The following is a 21,608-nucleotide window of genomic DNA, read 5'->3' as shown; positions in this document are numbered from 1 at the left end:
CAGTGCGCAGGCGTGTCCCCTAGGCGCGGGCCCTGGCTGAGGTGTGAGCTGGGAGGAGCAAACCGTGCGCCGCGGGCTGGCTCGGCGGGTTGAGGCGCGGGGTGGGGTGGAGTCCAATGGACCACAGACTCGAATTGCAGGTACAGTAGGCCTTCATTTGTACGCGAGCAAGCTGTGATTCTTGAGGGATGGTAGGACTTGGGGTCTCTGCGAGGGGGCCAGATCCATTCGGAATATGTTATCTTCCTTGCCGGGAACATGTTAACAACTGTGGTCCTCCATCTACATTCTAGTCACGTAAGTGTGACCCGGCACCTTGGGGAGCTCGGAACCCATTCAGACATCCCCTTCCCTCAGGGGACTCACCGTCTACCTAAATACAGAACGTGGTATAGTGGGGAGAGTAGTAATTCTGTTGAGCGCTGATGGTGGCCAGGGCACGATACAAACATTAAGTCATTTAATTCTTCACACATTTCTGCGAGAACATCTTACTCATTCGTTCGTTTCTTGAACTCTCAGACGGGTGAACTTCCCCCAGCTACTAAGTGGAAAAACTGGTATTGGAACCGAACCTGTCCCACTTCGTAGTTCCACAGTCTTTCTGCCAAGTGGGGATAAAAGTTACTATTTTATGATTTCTTCATTTCTTCGTTCATTCGGCCTATCAGCATTTATTGAAACCCTGCTCTGAAGTTGAGTGGGACTGGAGTTAAGCCTTGGCGGCGGAAGGAACTGCGAGCACAGAGGCGCACAGAGGCGCAAAGCCGTAGGCTCCGGAGATGCGGGAGGATTGGGGAAGAAGGCGGTGGCTGCGGGGAGAGAACCAGGCCTGCTGAGGAGCCAGACCGTGGGGACTCGGCGGAAGCGAGGCAACGCAGCTCGGGCGGCATTTGTAGGTCAGGAGCTTTCCAGCAAGGCACCGCGCCCTTTCTGCCCAGAACTGTCCGAATTCCACGATCCGCTTATCCCGCAAAGTTTCTGCAAACCTTTCCACCCATGCCCGCCTTGCTTGTTGGGATTTGAGGTTCAGAAGGCTTAGATTTGTTGTTTCCACGTAGGACCAGGGAGATCTTTCATTTCTTCCCCATACTAGTGAATGAAAGCACTGAGCAAAAACCATTTCCTAAGGATTTTGGAAAATTTAGCCTGGAGAAAGAAAGAGAAGGCAACTCAGTAAAAGTTTTCAGTTAAATTTATGTACATTGAAGAGAATGCTGTTCTGCTGTCCTACAACTCCATAGGCAGAAAGAAAAAAAAGGATGACTAAATTGGACTACTGATTTGCGGGTGCAGGTACACACAGAGGTGGGGTGATGGTGATAGTGGTGGTGGTGAAGCATATAGAAAATAGGTCCAATTTTAGACATTTTTAAATGACTCTTGTGACCCAGGAAAGTGGTGAGTGATAAATCCAGGCCTTCTAATTTTGTAGACAGGCAACTGGATAGATGAGTTTTTTTTTTTTTTTAAGATTTTATTTATTTATTTGACAGAGAGAGACACAGCGAAAGAGGGAACACAAGCAGGGGGAGTGGGAGAGGGAGAAGCAGGCTCCCCGCAGAGCAGGGAGCCCGATGTGGGGCTGGATCCCAGGACTCTGGGATCATGACCTGAGCCAAAGGCAGATGCTTAACGACTGAGCCACCCAGGCGCCCCTACATGAGGTTTTTAATGGGACTCAGATGGGTCTCAGAGAGAATGTTTGTTTCAAAATTAATCGACTCAACAACAAAAATCCAAACAAAAATGAGTCCAGTTCTTGAATAAACATTTCTCAAAAAAAGATGTACAAATGGCCAATAAAGTACATGAAAAGATGCTCAACATCACTAAACATTAGGGAATCACAAATCAGAAGTACAATGAGATGTCACCTCACATACATAGGGATGGCCACTATAAAAAAACCAAACCAAAACAAAACAGAAAATAACAAGCGTTAGTGAGGATGTGGATTGGAATCCTTGTGCACTGTTGGTGAGAATGTAAAACAGAATAGCCACTGTGGAAAACAGGACAGTGGTTCTTCAAAAGATAAACATAAAATTACCATATGATTCAGCAATTCTACTTCTGGATATATACCGCAAAAAAGTGAAAACAGGGACTTATATTTATACACATGTTCATAGCATCATTATTCACCATAGCTAAAAAATGGAAAGCAAACCATTGACAAATAAGTGGATAAGCAAAATGTGAGCTATACATATGACAGAATGTTATTCAGCCCTTCAAAACAAACAAACAAATAAACAAAAAAAGAATGTTATTCAGCCTTAAAAAGGAAGGAAATTCTGATATAAGCTATAGCATGGATGAACCTTGAGGACATTATGCTAAATGAAATAAGCCAGTCACAAAAAGACAAATACTGTATGATTCCATTTATATGAGATACCTAGAAGAGTCATAACAGATAGTAGAATTGTGTTTGCTAGGGGCTGACTGGGACAAGGAAATGGGGAGTTGTTTTTTTAAAATTTTTCTTTTGTTTTCTTTTCCAAAATTTTTATGTATTTATTTGAAAGAGAGTGTGTGTTGATAAATGTTCAGATTTTTTTTTTTGTGCAGGTTTGCTATTACAGGTAATGCTGCAACAAGCATCCTTGATATTGATATCTTTATAAATTTGCATTCATTTCTTAGAATTCATTCTTAAAGGAGAGTGGTTCAAATTGGATACAATTCCCATGGCAAATGATAAGCTGTTGAACTCACTGGGAAGCCTGCTGAGGCTTAGATGTTTAATTATTACATAATTGCTATCCATGGAAAATGTGTCTTTTTGTCCTTACAACAGCAATATATGGGAGTACGTTTCCCTACAGCCTCACCAACAAAGTATATTGTCAACAATTCGGAGTTTCTGCCAATCCATAGAGGAAAAGAAGTGTACTTTTAATTTTCATTTCTCTTATTTTGAGAAATGTTGAACATCTTTTCACATGTTAAAAGACCAATTGTATTTCTTCGGTCAACTATCAGTTCTGGTTCTTTTTGTAAATTAATATATCAGCGTTAAAGTTTCAAAATGGGTCTTGAATATCAATCAGTTTAGAATTTAAGTTCTGTGAAAATCAGGACTTTCCATCTGTTTTATTCACTACTGTATCCCAGGTGTCTAGAGGGATACTTGGCACATGGCACATGCTCAATAAATATTTGCTGAATGAATTATGGGTTGTTGCTAGTCAGTAAGTGAGAGTCTGATGAGACAACTTTGAGCAAATAAATAAAAGTAATTTCAGGCTCTCCCAAGCTGAGGCCTGTAGGGTTTTTTGTTTTGTTTTTTAATTGTGGTAAAATACACACAACATAAAATTTCCAATCTTAACCATTTTTAAGTGCACAGTTAGTAGTGTTAAGGACATTCTCATTGTTGTGCTACTGTCACCACCACCCATCCATGGAACTCTTCTTGAGTTGCAGAACTAAAGCTCTGTACTCATTAAACAATAGCTCCTCATTCCCTCAGCTCTGGCAACCAGCATTCTGGTCTATTAAAGTCTATTGTGTATCTTTGGAGAAATGGTCTATTTGACCATTTTTAATTTTTTTTAAGTTGTAGGAGTTCTTTATATATTCTGGATATCAATCTCTTATCAGATATATTATTTGCAAATATTTTCTCCATTTCCATGGGTTGCCTTTTCACTCTGTTGATAATGTCCTTTGATGCACAGAAGTTTTTACTCTGGTGAAGTCCAACTTATCTTTTTGTTGTTGTTGTTACCTGTACTTTTGGTGACATATCCGAGAAATCATTGCCAAATCCAATGTCATGAGGTTTTTTCTCCTGTTTTCTTTTAACTTCTAAATGGCACTTGTTTTTTTCCCTCCGTTGGTTCTACTACAGAGATATCAAAATAATGGTAGAATATGTCCCCTCAGGGTACCCTAGATACATGCACAAGAGCTGGCCGTTTCTAGGCATTGCTAAAGAGTCAGGACGCTAGGGGCACCTGGGTGGCTCAGTCATTAAGCGTCTGCCTTTGGCTCAGGTCATGATCCTAGGGTCCTGGGATGGAGCCCCATGTCTGGCTCCCTGCTCAGCAGGGAGCCTGCTTCTCCCTCTCCCACTCCCCCTGCTTGTGTTCCCTCTCTCACTCTCTCTGTCAAATCAATAAATAAAATCTTAAAAAAAAGAGTCAGTACTCTGGTGATTGCATGCTTCAAGCTGGTGGATTAAAACACTTTGACGGTAGATCTTAGAGCCTTTTGTTCTTCTCAGCTGGGCTTACTTGTGGCTTAGTAATTAGAGCCGAGTGTTCACTGCCACAAGTGTTGTTTATTTTTCTAGTTACTTTTGGATCTGGAGTCGTTCTGAAAGTGGAGGGTTCTAAATATGTTATAGCTGAGGTTTTTACTGTGCATGTCCTAGCTTGTTAGGAAATGACAGAATAACTAAAGGTCTGAATTCTCTCCCATTCTTTTTTTTTTTCCTCCCTGGAATCTTCACTATCACTTCCAGTAATAAAACTAGTTTCTATAGGTATAACAATCCTCTTTGTCTTCCAGGCTGAGAGTTGAGGAAAAAATATCCTCTAAACCTTCTGTAGTTCAGACAAAACAGACTGGGATTATTCAAAAGAAACTTCACTCAAAAACTTAAGGGAAGGAGTGCCTGGGTGGCTTAATGGTAAGCATCTGGCTCTTGATTTCTGCTCAAGTTGTGGTCTCTAGGTGTGAGACTGAGCCCTGTGTTGGGCTCCACGCTCAGCCGGGAGTCTGCTTCTCTCTCTCTCTCTCACTCTCCCTCTCTCCCTCCCTCCCTCCCTCCGCCCCTCCCCCCTTCTCCCACCCCTGCTTGCATGTGCATGTGGGATCTCCCTCTCTAAAATAAACAAACAAATAAACAAATAAAACTTAAAAAAAAACTTAAGGGGAGAGAAGAAGAGAGGGGGAAAAAGGGAAAATAAAGTCATTGACATAAAATACTTGGGCTGGGCCTTGATAAGGTGCTGGAGTTGGGCACCACCACCCCCTAGAGGTCATTGCTGTGTTGTGCACCAACCTATTCTGCAATTACCTTAGACTTATTCAGGTACCTTTTTTTTTTTTAAGATTTTTATTTATTTATTTGACAGAGAGAGAGCACAAGCAGGGAGAAGCAGGTTCCCCGCTGAGCAGGGAGCCCCATGCGGGACCCGATCCCAGGACACTGGGATCATGACCCGAGCAGAAGGCAGCTGCCTAACCGACTGAGCCACCCAGGTGCCCCTGAGACCAGTTTTCTTGAAGACGCCTTGAGCTTCGTGGATGGGGAGAGAGCCAATAGGGTTCCTGAGACAGCATTGCCAAGAGAAAAAAAGTATGGTTAATAGATCGGCTTGATTATCAGAGTCTTGAATCCCGATGGAGCAGGGATTGTATGAACAGTGTGACACTATACCTGACATGCTCTTTATTCAGCCTCCGCCAAGGGACATGTGTGCTCCTGGAGGCGGAGGGCTGTGGTGTGAAGGAGAGGAAGCACGTAGGGTGACCAACTGTCCCTGTTGTCCAGGACTATCCCAATTTTAGCACTGAAATTCTTGCATCCTGGACTCAAGGAAACTCTCAGTCCTTGGAAAACTGAAATGTTTGGTTACCATAGAGGCAGGTCACTAGGTGCCTGTGGTTCTGCTGTGGTAACTTCCTCCTAAAGAGCCTACTTGGAGGGGTGCCTGGGTGGCTCGGTCACTAAGCGTCTGCCTTCGGCTCAGGTCATGATCCCAGGGTCCTGGGATCGAGCCCCGCATCGGGCTCCCTGCTCAGCGGGAAGCCTGCTTCTCCTTCTCTCACTCCCCCTGCTTGTGTTCCCTCTCCCATTGTGTCTCTTTCTATCAAATAAGTAAATAAAATCTTTAAAAAAAGAAAAATTGAAAGCCTACCTGGAGAAATAACCAGAGGTTCCCTAATACATGGACAAAAAGGAGATCCTGAGTCTGGTGGGCCAGAGGATGTTAGCAACACTGTGGCACTTACTGGTGGCAGAACTGCAAAACACCAAAGACAAAAAAAATTAAAGGCAGTCAGATAGAAAATATATATTATCTAAAGGGGAACAAAAATTAGATTGATTTCACTAGAGCACAAATGGAAGCCAGAAAATAGCATAACATCTTTAGTTTATTTTATTCTATTTTTTAGAAGATTTTATTTATTTATTTGACACAGAGAGAGAGAGCGAGCGCAAGCAGGGCGAGTGGCAGGCAAAGGGAGAAGGAGAAGCAGGCTCCCCGTGGAGCAGGGAGCCCTGTGCAGGGCTCCATCCCAGGACCCCAGGATCATGACCTGAGCCGAAGGCAGACATTTAACTGACTAAGCCACCCAGGTGCCCCAGCGTAACATCTTTTTCTAAAAAATATTTTATTTATTTATTTATTTGATAGAGAGAGACACAGCAAGAGAGGGAACACAAGTAGGGAGAGTGGGAGAGGGAGAAGCAGGCCTCCCGTTGAGCAGGGAGCCCGATGTGGGGCTCAATCCCAGGACCCCGGGACCATGACCTGAGCCGAAGGCAGACGCATAACCGACTGAGCCACCCAGGCGCCCCCCAGCATAACATCTTTAAAGTGTTAAAAGAAAATATTGTCAACCTAGAATTCCCATCCCAGAGAAATTATCTTTCAGGAACAAGGGTGAAATACATACATTTTTGGATCAACAAAAACATACCATTAATCAATAAAAGACCTTTTTAAATGGAACTTCTTAAGTTCTACTGTCCAGGGCAGTAGCCACTAGCCACATATGGCTATTTAAATTAAAATTATAAAATAAAAAATTCAGTAATGAGTCACATTTGCCACATTTCAAGTGATCAATAATCATATGTGGCCAGCAGCTTGTATATTGGACAATGCAGATATTGATTATTTCCACCATTTGGAACAGCATATTGAATAGCACTGTTAAAAGATATACCTCAAGCAGAAGGAGAAAATTCCAGAACAAAGGTCTGAGATGCAGAGTGGAAGATCTAGTAAAAAAAATTGTAAATGTGTAAGTAAATTTAAACAAATATTGATGATATAAAATAATATTAATGTCTAAATTGAGGGGGTTAAAAAAAGAAAGTGCTAAATCGTACATATAAGTCAGGAAGGTGATGATTAGAGTTCGAACATTCTAAGATCTTATTATTCATGTAAAAACTGGATCAAAAACTAAAATTCAACAATATGCTGTTTACAATCAACACACCTAAACGTAAGGACTCAGAAATGCTGAAAGTAAAAAGATGAAAAAAGATACACCAGGCAAATACTATTCAAAACAAATCTGCTGGTAAATTTTACTAGAAATTAAAATGGTCACCTTGTAATGATAAAGCTTTAATTTGCCAGGAAGATAAAATGTTTCAAATTCTGTGCACCTAAAAATGAAGCTTCAAAGTATATGAAGTAAAAACTGACAAAACAACAAGAAATAACTGACAAATCCACCATCGTAGTAAAAGATTTTAAATAAAGCTCTCAGTATTTGGTAGATCAAAAAGTTAACATGAATAAGGATACAGAAGACTTGAAGATCACAATTAACCATATTGATTTAATAGATATATACAGATCACCATTCCATAAGTGACGAATACACATTATTATTTTTATATATATTTTTTAAGATTTTATTTATTTATTTGAGAGAGAGAATGAGATAGAATGAGCACGAGAGGGGGGAGGGTCAGAGGGAGAAGCAGACTCCCCGCTGAGCAGGGAGCCCGATTTGCGGCTGGATCCCGGGACTCCAGGATCATGACCTGAGCCGAAGGCAGTCGCTCAACCAACTCAGCCACCCAGGCGCCCCCACATTATTATTTTTAAATAAATATTTTATTTATTTATTTTGACATAGCACAAGCAGGGGGAGAGGCAGGCAGAGGGAGAGGGAGAAGCAGGCTCCCCACTGAGCTGGGAGCCCGATGCAGGGCTCGATCCCAGGATCCCAGGATCATGACCCGAGCTGAAGGCAGACATTCAACCGACTGAGCCACCCAGGCGCCCCAATAACACACATTATTTCCAGATGCCTGTGGAATGTTTGTAAGCATTAACCATACATAAAGCAAATCTCAACAGATATCAAGGAATTGGTGTTATACAGACCCTTTCCATGAAAATTATGGTCCTTTGAGCAACATCAGTATCACATGAAAGCCTGTTAGAAATGTATAAGTTCAAAAAAAAAGGAATGTATAAGCTCAGCAGCACCTGGCTGGCTCAGTTGGTAGACCATGTGACTCTTGATCTCAGGGTCCTGGGTCTGAGGCCCACACTGGGCATGGAGCCTACTTAAAAAACAAAACAAAACAAAACAAACTGTAAAAATTCAGGCCTCCCTCCAAATCTCCTGGGTCAAAATCTGCATTTTGACAAGATCCTGGAGGATTCATGTGTACATTAAAATTTGACACAAAGCAAGTTTTCTTTTTCCTTTTTGTTTTTTTTTTTAAGTTTTATTTATTTAAGTAATCTCTACACCCAATGTGGGGCTCAAACTCACAACCCCAAGATTAAGAGTCACATGCTTTTCCAACCCAGCCAGCCAGGCACACCATAGGAAAGACTTTTTTTTTTTTTTTTAATGTAAACTCTAAACCTAACGTGGGGCTTAAACTCACGACAACACAAAGCATGTTTCTAACCACAGTGTAATTAAGTTAGAAATCAATAACATGAGGATAATTAAGAAAACTCCATATATTTGGAAATTACAAACACCTCTGAAAATAGTTATACATACATATATATATTCATGTGTATATCCTATGACATATGATTATATACATATATTGATACTGTTTATTCCATCTACAATCTTTGTGTATTTGTCAATCCTGGTTGGTTTCCTGAATCTGTAACCCCAAAATTGAGAATCACTGCCTCAAACTTTGTGTCATAATATTAGTTTAATTGAAGATAATATTTTAAGAGCCAGTAATGTGCTTTTTTTCTTTATCTTTCTGAATACATGACATCAACATAGTTGGTTTGAGGCCTGCATCTGCCTGAGAAGAGATTAGGATTTGTAACAGAAAGGAGGCAAAAGGAAAGAAACAAGCAGTTTTTTTTTAAAGATTTTATTTATTTGAGAGAGAGAGAGAGAGAGAGAGAGAACGTGAGCAAGAGAACACAAGCAGGGGGAGGGGCAAAGGGAGACGGAGAAGCGGGACATGGGGCTAGATCCCAGGACCCTGGGATCATGACTGGAGCTGAAGGCAGAACCACCCAGGTGCCCCCCATGTGTTTTTCTAAGTTTTAGTTTTTACTTTTAGTCTGTGATATACTTTGAGTTAATTAAAAAAATTTTATTCTTAAGATTTTATTTATTTGAGAGAGAGTCACAGAGATAGCGAGAGAGAGCAGGAGCAGGAAGGAGAGGGAGAAACAGACTCCCTGCTGAGCAGGGAGCTAACTCCGGGCTCAATCCCTGGACCCTGGGACCATGACCTGAGCCAAAGGCAGGCTCTTAGCCCACTGAGCCACCCAGGTGCCCCTGAGTTAATCTTTTTAAAGTTTTTTTTTTTTTTTTTTATTCATTTGAGAGAAAGAGAGAGAGCATGAGCAACAGCAGGAGCAGTGGGGAGGGTCAGAGGAAGAGGGAGAAGCAGATTCCCTGCTGAGCAGGGAGCTGGACCAGGGGCTTGTTGAGTCCAGGACTCTGGGATCATGACTTGAGCCGAAGGCAGACACTTAAGGGCTTAACTGACTGAACCTCCCAGGCACCCCTGAGTTAATTTTTGTGTATGGTGTGATTTGGAGATCCAAAGTCATTCTTTTGCATATTGAAATCTAGTTGTTCTACCACCATTTGCTGGAAAAATTATTGTTTGTCCACTCTGGTTGTTTTTTTTTTTTAAGATTTTATTTATTTATTTGAGAGGGAGAGTGCACAAGCAGGGGGAGCAGCAGAGGGAGAGGGAGAAGTATGCTCCCTGCAGAGCAGGGAGCTTGATATGGGGTGGGGGGGGCTCCATCGCAAGACCCTGAGATCATGACCTGGGCTGAAGGCAGACACTTTTTTTTTTTAAAGATTTTTATTTATTTATCTGACAGAGAGAGACACAGCGAGAGAGGGAACACAAGCAGGGGGAGTGGGAGAGGGAGATGCAGACTTCCTGCTGAGCAGGGAGCCCGATGCGGGGCTTGATCCCAGGACAGACGCTTAATGATGGAGCCACCCAGGTGCCCCTCATTGTCCACTTTGAATTATTTCAGTCTCTTTGTTTTTTGTTTTTTAAGATTTATTTTTTTATTTGAGAGAGAGTGAGAGTGGGGGGAGGGGTAGAGGGAGAGAATTCTCAAGCGGATTCCTGGCTGAGCACAGAGGCCCCCCACCCCCCCAAGCACAGGGCTCAATCCCAGGACCCTGAGATCATGACCTGAGCTGAAATCAAGAGCTGGCCTCTTTACTACTTTAGCCACCCAGGCGCCCCTATCTTGGTCCCTCTGTAAAAATTAAATTAATCATAAATGTTAGGGTTTGTTTATGAAATCTCAATTGATCTCTATGCCTATTTTTATGTCAGCAACACACTGTCTTGATTATTTTAGTTTGTAATAAGTTTTGAAATCAGGAAGTATAGGACTACAAACTGTGTTCTCTTCCATGATTATTTTGGCTATTCTGAGTCTCTTGCATTTCCATATGAATTTTAGAATCAGCTTGTCAGTTTCTACAAAAAAAGGCAGCTAGGATTTTGATAAGGATTTTGTTGAATTTGTAGGTTAATTTGGGAAATATGGCCATCTTCACAATACTAAGTTTTCCAAATCTAGAACATGATATATGTTTCCATTTATTTAGATCTTCTTTAATTTTTTCAGCAGTGTTTTGTAGTTTTCAATATATAAGTCTCATATTCCTTTTGTTAGGTTTATTCCTAAATATCTTATTTTTTATGATTCCTAATTTTATTTTCAGGTTATTTATTGCAAATGTATATAAATATAATGCTTTTTGTATATTGATTTTGTAGCCTATAACCTTACTGAACTCATTTACAGTTATACTTCATTTTATTGCACTTAGCTTTATTGCAATTCACAGAATTTGTTTTTTACAAATTGAAGGTTCGTGGCAACCCTGCATCGAACAAGTCTGTCAGCGCCATTTTTCAAACAGCATTCGCTCACTTTGTGTCTCTGTCACATTTTGGTAATTCTCTCAATATTCCAGGCTCTTTCATTGTTATATTTGTTATGATGACCTGTGATTAGTGATCTTTGATGTTGCTATTAAAATTGTCTTGGGGTGCCACAAACTGTGCCCATATAAGATGGCCAACTTAATAAATGTGTGTGTTCTGATTGCGCCACCAATTGGCTATACCCCCATCTCTCTCCCTTTCCTCTGATTCCCTATTCCTTCAGACACAATACTGAAATTAGGCCAATGGCCTTTAAGTGTTCAAGTGAAAGGAAGAGTCATACTTCTCTCACTTTAAACTGAAAGCTAGAAATGATTGAGCTTAGTGAGGAATGCATGTCAAAAGCTGGGCCTCTTGCACCAAACAGTTATCCAAGTTATGAATGCAAAGGAAAAGTTCTTGGGGCACCTGGTGCAGTTGGCTCAGTGTTGGACTCTTGGTTTTGGCTCGGATCGTGATCTCAGGTTTGTGAGACTGAGCCCCGCATTGGGCTCTGCGCTCAGTGTGGAGTCGGCCTGGGTTTTTCTCTCCCTCTCCCTCTGCCCCTTTCCTCTGAGCACTCGCTCTCTCAAATAAATAAAACTTTGAAAATTTCTTAAAGAGGGACACCTGGGTGGCTCAGTCGGTTAAGCAGCTGCCTTCAGCTCCGGTCATGATCCCAGGGTCCTGGGATCCAGTCCCACATGGTGGGGGGGGGGGGGTCCTTGCTCAGCAGGGAGCCTGCTTCTCCCTCTGCCTGCAGCTCTCCCTGCTTGTACTCTCGCTCACTCTCTCTCGCCTATGCTCTCTCTCTCTCTAGCAAATAAATAAATAAAATCTTTAAAAAAAAGAAAATTTCTTAAAGAAAATGAAAAGTGCTACTACAGTGAAACACATGAATGATAAGAAAGTAAAATAGCCTTATTGCTGATATGGAGAAAGTTTGAGTGGTTTGGATAGAAGATCAAATCAGCCACAGCGTTCCCTTAAGCCAAAGCCTAATCCAGAGCAAGGCCCTAACTCTTCTCAATTCTATGCAGGCTGAGAGAGGCAAGGAAGCAGCAGCCAAAAAATGTGAAGCTAGCAAAGGTTGGTTCATGTGGCTTAAGGAAAGAAGCCATCTCCATAACATAAATGTACAAGGGGGAACAGTGAAGTGCTGATGTAGAAGCTGCAGCAAGTTATCCAGAAGATCCAGCTACGGTAATTAATTAAGGTGGCTACCCTTAACAACAGATTTTCAAGGGAGATGGAACAGCCTTCTATTGGAAGAAGATCCACCTAGGACTTTCATAGCTAGAGAGGAAAAGTCAATGCCTGGCTTCAAAGCTTCAAAGGACAGGCTGAATCTCTTATAAAGGGCTAATGTAGCTGGTGACTTTAAGTTGAAGCCAGGGCTCATTTACCATTCCAAAAATCCTAAGGCCTTTAAGAATTATGCTAAATCTGCTCTACTTGTGCTCTGTAAATGGAACAACAAAGCCTGGATGACAGCACATCTGTTTATCTGTTATGGTTTACTAAGTATTTTAAGCCCACTATTGAGACCTACTGCTCAGAAAAAAAGATTTCTTTCAAAATATTACTGCTCATTGACAAAGTGTCGAGTCACCAAGAGCTCTGACAGAGATGTACAAGGAGATTGGTGTTGTTTCATGCCTGCTAACACAACATCCATTCTGTAGCCCATGGGCCAAAGAGTAATTTTGACTTTCAAGTCTTATTATTTAAGGAATACATTTTGTAAGGCTGTAGCTGCCATAGATAATGATTCCTCTGATGGATTTGGGCAAAGTAAATTGAAAACCTCTGGAAAGGAGTCACCATTCTAGATGCCACTAAGAATATTTGTGATTCATGGGAAGAGGTAAAAATATCAGCATTAACAGCAGTTTGGAAGAGGTTAATTCTAGCCCTTATGGATGACAGGGAGGGGTTCAAGACTTCAGTGGGGGAAGTAACTGCAGGTGTAGTGGAAATAGCAAGAGAACTGGAATTAGAAGTGGAGCCTGAAGATGGGACTCAACTGCTGCGATCTCATGATAAAACTAACGGATGAGGAGTTGCTTCTTCGGATGAACAGAGAAAGTGGTTTCTTGAAATGTAATCTGTTTCTGGTGAAGATGCTGTGAAGATTGTTGAGATGACAACAAACGTTTTAGAATACTACTAAACTGAGGATTTGAGAGGACTGTCTCCAATTTTGAAAGAAGTTCCACTGTGGGTTAAATGCTATCAAACAGCATTGAATGCTACAGAGAAATTATTGTGAAAGGAAAAGTCAGTTGATGTGGCAAACTTCACTGTTGTCTTCAAGAAATTGCTGCAGCCACCCCAGCTTTCAGCAACCACCACCCTGAGCAGTCAGCAGCCATCAGCATTGAGGCAAGATCCTCCGAAGCCAAAAGATTACAACTTGCTGAAAGCTCAGATGATGGTTAGCATGTTTTAGCATAAAGTACTTTTAAATTAAGGTATGTACTTTTTTTAGATTTATTTATTTATTTGAGAGAGAGCATGTGTTGGAAGGGGAGCAGAGGGAGAGGGAGAAGCAGACTCCCTGCTAAGCAGAGAGCCCGATGTGGGGCTCGATCCCAGGACCCTGCGATCATGATCTGAGCTGAAGGCAGACGCTCAACAGACTGAAATAGCTATAATGCTATTGCAAACTCAATAGACTACAGTATAGCATAAACGTAATTTTTATATCTACTGGGAAACCAAAAAATTTATTGACTCATTTTATTGTGATATTTGCTTTCTTATGGTGGTCTGGAACCTAACCTGCAATATCTTTGCAGTATGCCTGTACAATAATGAAAAAGATGAATAAAAGAATCTACAAGTAAGAAATATGTCTTTCAAAATGCCAAAGAGGGGAGCCTGGGTGGTTCTGTAGGTTGAGCGACCAACTCTTGGTTTTGGCTCAGGTCATGATCTCAGGGTCCTGGGATCGAGCCCTGCGTTGGACTCTGTGCTCAGCACAGAATCTGCTAGAGATTATCTCCCACTCTCTCTCTCTCTGCTCCTCCCCTGCTCATGCTCACTCTCTCTCTAAAATAAAAATAAATAAAACTTTAAAAAAAATAAAATAAAATGCCTAAGAAAATTAAAACTTCCCAGACAGGACTGTTGTCACATTGGACTTGAAAGTAAGAGAATAGTGTGTTATGACATCAAAATTTTATCACAGGCAGAGGGATGTACAGGTGATATTTTGAAACTATCAGTTTTGAATAGTTAATTTGTACCCGAAAACATGATAAAGAACCAGAGATCTCTGCAGAATGATTTATTGGGACAAGTAAGTAAGCAGAGGAGGTGGGACTGCTATGGAAAAGTTATAAGGAGAGCCTAGAGCCACATAGGAAGACTGAGGGAAGTCTACAGAGTGCAGATTCAAGAGGAAAATGTCTGGAGTTGGGTTGAAACTGATCAGTGGGGCTGGATTGAGATGCATGGAATGCAGCAGGGAGCTGGTCATCTTTGGGCTGTGACAGTCGATACTCAACAAGGCAAAAACCTGACTGGTCTCTGGAAGCCAGAAACAGTTCTGGGCTGGGATCTGCAGGAGCAGATAGACCTCATGCCTAGGTGTTCTAGAGGGTGATGATGGTGACCACGGAGTGGCCATGAAGAGCAGGTAGAGGAAGAAGAGTAGGGTGTCCATCATGTGGCTGAACTGTACCACGGGTCAACCAAGTGCTGCCTCTGAGTCTCATCTTCCCGGCCATTGTTGACTCAGGACACCCATTTAACTCTGCCTCTCTGGGACCTGACACCTTCCCCACCAACTCCACAGGCTCCTCACACCTATGGTGAGACAGAGACTCAGCCAGGGCTATGAAGTTCACCTGGGGAGGAAGGGGGACAGGGAAGGAGACAGGAGCAGAGAAATGACTGTGTAGGAAGAGGAAATGTATGCAGTGCTGAACCCTTACCAGGCAGGTGGGCCGGTGGGAGGGCCAGGCCTTTATTTCTCTTCTGTGGTGCAGTGGGGCAGCACTTCATTGGGCTGGTGCAGGAGAAGAGACGAGAATGAAGAGACTGAGGCATGGGTGGGGGCTGGGTGGTGGCCAGGTGCAGCAGGTAGGTGATGAAGATGGTCTCTAGCAGACTGACCACCATCAGGGACAGACACAGGGCAAAGTAGACACCTGGAGGGAAGGTAGGTCTACATGTGGGCCAGAGGCACCAACCTAGGACTTCTCTCTTCCAATCCCATCCTGGCAAGCATAGAGTCTCCTTTTCCCAGTATATCTCCCTTCCCTGAGCTAGTTCAGTCAGTCCTTCCCACCTTTCTTTTCCCAAAGACTGGAGAGACCATATTGATAAGGGGGGTTCCACTGGTGGGGAGTAAGTCATTCATCATGAGTAGGAAGACGTTGTAGCCCAGCAGAAGGGTTATCTTGAATGGGGCACGATTCCTGCTTTCTGCTGACAGGTAGAAGCTGACAGCGTCGATGGCAATCAGAAAGCCACTGGGCACCAGGAGGTTTATGATGTAGAGTCTGGGCCTACACCTGATGGCCACCTTGGGAGAAGAAAGAGGGAAGTGGATAAGAGATTTGGAGTCTGCCAGGAATAGTAGTGGTTGTGCCTCTGCCTTTCTTGTTGGTCTAATATCACCCTGAGATCTGGAGATATGCAGAATGCAGCTTCATAATTAAGTATAGAACCTGCCACGGGTGAATTAGGCAAGAGCAGTGAGCTTTAGGAAAAAGTGTGGCTGGATCCACACACCTTGGTCACCATTTGTTCATAATTTCTTTATATTTTATTTTCTGTTGTTTTATTGGTTGCTCTCATTCACCCACATCCCTGAGACTCTATTGCAACTTACCCGTGTAGAGAAATGAGTTGAAGGTGAGTGTGCAGTTCTGCTGGTCAAAAGGGAAGTAGAAGATATCCAGGCTACAGATGCTGGCCACCTTCATGGGTTTCTTATATCTGATGCGACCTTCGTTACTTACATATGCTGTGAAGCCTTTTGGGGTCTTATCTACATCCATGCTGTAAGAGAGATGGGGTGGGATGCAGGTGTTATGGTTTTTCCTCTTACCTTTGTGGTCATTTGTCAGCCATTTAAGACCACTTGTAGTGGCTCCAATGGTAGATTGTAAATTCTACTGATTCCAGAAAATGGCATTCCCTCTGCCTTTTCCCAGCCCTTAATACACATGACTCAATGATGAAAATGTCTGGGAGCCATAAGTTCTGGGTTGCCACACTGATCTTCGTGATGCCCTCACACTCCTCTGGGTTCTATCTGATAAATGGGTTATCCCAGACCTAGAACCCAGGTAGAGGAGAGGTGAGAGCCTGATATGAATCGAGACTGTTTTTTCCTGTCCTTTGATTTTTCTTTAAAAAAAGTTATGAAATATTTCCTGCACATAAAAAGTATATAAAATAATGAAATAAACATGTGTCTATCACTAAACTTTATGGAATGAATATTTTGATAAATTTACTTTGGCTTTTTTTCAAGAAATAAGAATTACAGATAGAATTGAAGCACTCTGCATTCGTTTCTTCATAAATTTTGATCCCTCTCCTTTCCCATTTCTGTGAGAAATTACTGGTGATCAGAGAAATCCTCTCCTTTCTTCAGTAGGAATGAGATTCAGAGATGAAAGATCAATAACTTAGCCTCTTTGAGCTAGAATTTCCCTAGTGTGAAATAAGGAGATTAGTAGATATCAAATGAAATAAGCCTTATCAATGGATTTTAAAACTGTAATGTTGTTCATAGGTATTATGTATTAGTATCTAGCATGGCTTCAAATGTCTTCCAGACCCCTTTCACCAGTCTTTATTGCAAGGAGACCTTGAACAAGCCAGTGGGTTCTTTGAAGCCAAGAGACTTAGTGGTCTTCCTCTCCTTGGTAAGTGCCAGGCACCACCCTCCCTTGTCTCTGGGATGACCTTTCCAAACTGTCTTTTCCAAGTCTGGCAACCTTCTTCGAAAACCGTTTTCAAGGATTATCTAATTCTGTGGGCTTGTCCAGTCTCAGGACACTCTCAACAGCAGCTGCAGTTTGTGGAACCACAGCCACAACAGAGGGCTCTATGCAGATTAAATAAAGACTTGTACTAGGTCAGTGCTTCTCAACTCTCACTTTGCATATAAAATACCTGGGGATCATATTGAACTGTAGATTCTGATTCAGTAGGTTGGGTGACTAACTCATCCTGATTTGCTCAGGACTTTGCTGGTTTTTGCATTGAAAATTTCATGTCCTGAGAATTCCTCAGTCTTGGGCATGTTGGGATGGTTGGTCATGCTGGGTGGCACCCAAAATTGTGTGCATTTCTAGGCTTCCAGGTGGTGCAATCAACCAGTGCTGCCCATCTGGGAACTACACTTTGAGAGCAAGATTAGGTGATCATTACTATTATTCCTCTCCTCTCTCCTTCCCTTCAACCATGCTTTTCAAATTGGAAACTTATTTCATTTACTTTCATTTTTTTCCCCTCTTATTTTCTAATTAATGCATTTAAGATACAAACTTTCTACTGAGTTATACTTTGGCTATATTTATAGATTTTCATATGTAGAGCTCTTAATTTCTCATCAGTTTATAATTTCTACTTAATTGTTTTATTTTCTCTTATTTATTTATTTGTTTTTAAAAGATTTTATTTATTTATTTATTTATTTGACAGAGAGAGACACAGCGAGAGAGGGAACACAAGCAAGGGGAGTGGGAGAGGGAGAAGCAGACTTCCCTGCGGAACAGGGAGCCTGATGCGGAGCTCGATCCCAGGACCCTGGGATCATGACCTGAGCCGAAGGCAGACACCCAACGACTGAGCCACCCAGGCGCCCCTTTCTCTTTATTTTTTAAAGATTTATTTTATTTATTTGAGAGAGAGAGAGAGAGAAAGAAAGATCACACCAGGGCGCCTGGGTGGCTCAGTTGGTTAAGCGACTGCCTTCGGCTCAGGTCATGATCCTGGAGTCTCGGGATCGAGTCCCACATCGGGCTCCCTGCTCGGCGGGGAGTCTGCTTCTCCCTCTGACCCTCTTCCCTCTCGTGCTCTCTATCTCTCATTCTCTCTCTCTCAAATAAATAAATAAGATCTTTAAAAAAAAAAAGAAAAAAGAAAGATCACGCCAGTGCACACGCAGCAGGGAGAGACTGTGGGAGAGGGAGAGAGAGTCTCAAGTGGACTCTGAACTGAGAGCAAGCCTGATGCAGGGCTCGATCTCATGACTCTGAGATCACAACCTGAGCCTAAACCAAGAGTCAGACTCTTAACTGACTGTGCTACCCAGGCGCCCCTGTTTTATTTTCTCTTTAGCCCAAAGTATTTGGAAGTTTAATTTAAATTCCCAAGAAATAAGGTTTTCTTGGGGAGTGCTATCTTTTTCTGGTTAGTTTCATTTTCTTGGATTGTGATCAGAGATTGTGGTCTAGATAATTTCTGCTTTCTCGACTTTATTGAGATCTTTGTGGCCAAAAATATGGTCAGTGTGGGACAATATTCCATTTGTGTCAGAAGAGATTATGCATATTCATTGGCACAAAGTTCGATTTTTATTAAATCAAGTTTCTTTCCTTTTTTTTTTTTTTAAGTAGGTTCCACACCCAGTGTGGAGCTTAACACACAGGCTTGAATTCAGGATCCTGAGATCAAGACCTGAGCCAATATCAAGAGTTGGATGCTCAACCAACTGAGCCACTCAGGCACCCCTAAATCAAGTTTCTTAATTGTGCTGTTAAAAATCACAACATTTTTATTCTTTTTCTATTTGATTTTGAAAGCAGTATATTGAAGCCTCTCACCATGATTGTAGATTTTTCAATTTCTCCATCATGGGTTTCAAAGATATGTTGTTAGGTACATAAAGGTCATAATTACATATTGGTTTAAAATCCTTTCTGACTGTAAATGAAGGGAGAGAATAAACAGTATTGGCCATACCATTTCCAGCCACAGGAACGGTGACAAGAGCTGTAGTTGTTCATCCTGTCAAAATAAATTTCCTGTTCACGGTATGATGCTGGTAAGAAGTCTGTCCGTCCCTCCCACTCCCCACTTCTGTTTACCAACCCTCAAGATATGTCAAAGTGGTGCTGCGATCAAGGCCGACATGTAGGTCAAGGACAAAAACTTGATTAAAACAGATGTTTTGGGCCATGGATGGGAGAGTTCACAGGAGGACTTCTCAATCCTGGCTGTATCTTAGAATCACTTGAGTAGCTTAAAAATACCAAAGTCTGGGTTCCATCCAATCAGAACCTCTGGGAGTGGAGCCTGAACAGTGGTGTGCAGCCACAGTAGAAAATCACCGGGTGAGAAGAAAAGAAATTCTCTTCTATATGCTGTTATATCTCATCCTGCTGAACCAGACACAATATCTTTGAGATCCCCACTGGGCAAATGAGGCTGCAATGCGGACAAGGGCTTTTGGGGTTGCCTTGCCAGGGAGAGAAAAAATTAAGGGCTAGAGGGATTAGCACTCACCACATCTAGGATGGCAGACATAGTGAAGGAGATGTTGACTAGGGTGGGGATGCTGAAGTTGGTGATTGGACGGAAGGCCTTCCTGTCGAACACTGAATCCAGAACAGTGGGATACACCCCATGCTGGCCAGACCCTGAGCAGTTGTTGATGAAGGTACTGCTCCTTCCTGTAGTGGACATAGAATGTGTGAGGAGAGGGAGAGAAGTCTCATGTTGCCTATATGAGAGGGCCCTATGACAGGATTTTGGGGGTAGACTGTGATAATAATGATAGCTAACGTTTATTGAGCATTGACTATGTGCCAGGTATAGTCTAAGCCCTTTAAACAAATTACCTCATTTAATCCTCCCAAGCCCCTAACAGGTAGAAATTATTTTTATCCTTATGTAATAAATGAGTCAACTGAGATGCAATGAGAGGAATTAAATTCCTTACATCAAATATTTAAGGGGCAGAAACTGGACTTGATCTGAACCCCAGTTTGTTTGATGCTGCTGCAGCATGCACCCCCAATGATGAGACAGAGAATGGGGGAGTGGGATCACCAGGAGAGGCCCAGATGCTGGGTGCTGCCCACCAAGGCCGGGGAGGATGTGTTGGGCTGGAAGGCAAATGATGGAAGCTAATGGGGTATGCTGAGTTAGGGCTCTGACCTTCTTCCTAATCTTTCTGTTTCCATGCAAAGCAGGCCCAAATCCATATGCAAACCGAGCCCTGGGACAGTGACAGCCATTGGCTAGGATTCCATGGGGTGCGGTGCCCAAAGAGAATGCACCTATTTCACCTTCACTGCCCCAAATTTCCTTCCTTCTCCCTATTTTGCTGCCCAACATTCTAACAGTTTTCTAGTTTGAGGCTTTCGAGGTGTTGCCTTCCCCTCTTTTCTGACTAATAAATATTCCAATTCTCTACTGGTAGAAATCTGTTAGAGGAACAACAACCTGGAATGAAAGAGAGTTGTGTGCCAACGATATGGAGCCTTATCCGTTCCCAGAGTCACAGTGCTCTCCAGGCAAATCCCTGAATCATTCTATGAGTAATGAATATTCATTTGTCAAGCATGGTCTATGAGTGACCAGAGGAATATTTCTAATGTTTTCTACTGAGGAGACTAGGTGTACAATTTGTTCCTCTTTCTTGTACTGGCCTCTAAAGCCACCTCTGGTACAGCCCTCCCCTACTCTCCCTTATCCAGAAGTTATATGACAACCAAAGGGGAGAGATGACATTTACTGATACCTATCAAATGCAAGGCAGCCACTGTGCTACTCACTTTCTCTCACTGAATCCTCACAACTCGGCAAGGTAGGTCCTATTTTACAGATGAGGAAACTGGAGCTCAGAGAGGTCAAGCAATTTGCCCGAGATTACATAAGGAGCCAAGTGAGGGACCAAGATTCAAACCTAGGTTCGTCTGTCTCCAAATCCCATGTTCTTTCCACTCTACCATGTTAACTCCCTGAAAAAGAAGCACACTCCATCTTCACTCTCCACCTGCTACCCTCTGGCATCTTACCTAACCTAGAGCACTTGGATCCTGTAGGTGGATGAGGATGTTATGGCTAAAAGTGAGCACTTTGCTACAATGGGGTGGGTTTCATAGCTGTAGAGAAAAAGAATCATACCTGTGTATAGAAAGATGGATGGACATTTAGGCTAAATAGAAGAGAAGACAATGAGGGATGGTTCATGGGAAGAGAAATAGAAGTGTTCTTGTGTGGCACACCTCTGGAAGGATATTTTCTGTCTTTCAGGGAAGGAATGTCTATTCAGGCATTATTATGACAAAGTTATGAAATAACAATGCCCATTTTAGATAATCGCTGGAAGTTGGAGATTTGTAAGAAGTTTTTAGGTGTTTACAGAGAGCCTTTGCTCTTTTCCCTGTTGTTGCCCCTTTCCTACCTTGAAGTAGAAGACTGAGAACAAGAAAGAAGGGGAATCTCTTTTTGTGGAACCAACTTCCTTCCATTTTCTTTGTCTAAATTCTTCTCCAGGAGTGTACCAGCACCC

At 42.4% G+C, this 21,608-nt stretch overlaps 1 protein-coding gene and 1 pseudogene across 4 annotated transcripts in view; one reads left to right on the top strand and one right to left on the bottom strand.

Annotated features, from left to right (window-relative positions):
- The first annotated feature begins 65 nt into the window (after nucleotides 1-65).
- The window catches only part of ABCC5 (ATP binding cassette subfamily C member 5), a 174,009-nt gene continuing 152,466 nt past the window's right edge, over nucleotides 66-21,608 (top strand). For 2 of the 4 annotated variants that reach the window (XM_027587200.2, XM_027587199.2), the window contains exon 1: nucleotides 66-140. The gene's annotated coding sequence lies outside the window, so the exon portion shown is untranslated. The remainder of the gene's footprint in view (nucleotides 141-21,608) is intronic. The other 2 variants (XM_027587198.2, XM_027587196.2) reach the window with 1 other exon arrangement.
- On the bottom strand, nucleotides 14,710-21,567 carry LOC113918608 (annotated as a pseudogene).

Source organism: Zalophus californianus, chromosome 1 (genome assembly GCF_009762305.2).
Source record: "Zalophus californianus isolate mZalCal1 chromosome 1, mZalCal1.pri.v2, whole genome shotgun sequence".
Classification (NCBI taxonomy): Eukaryota; Metazoa; Chordata; class Mammalia; order Carnivora; family Otariidae; genus Zalophus; species Zalophus californianus.
Note: the sequence above shows the minus strand (reverse complement) of the source record. Positions and strands in the feature narration are given on the sequence as shown.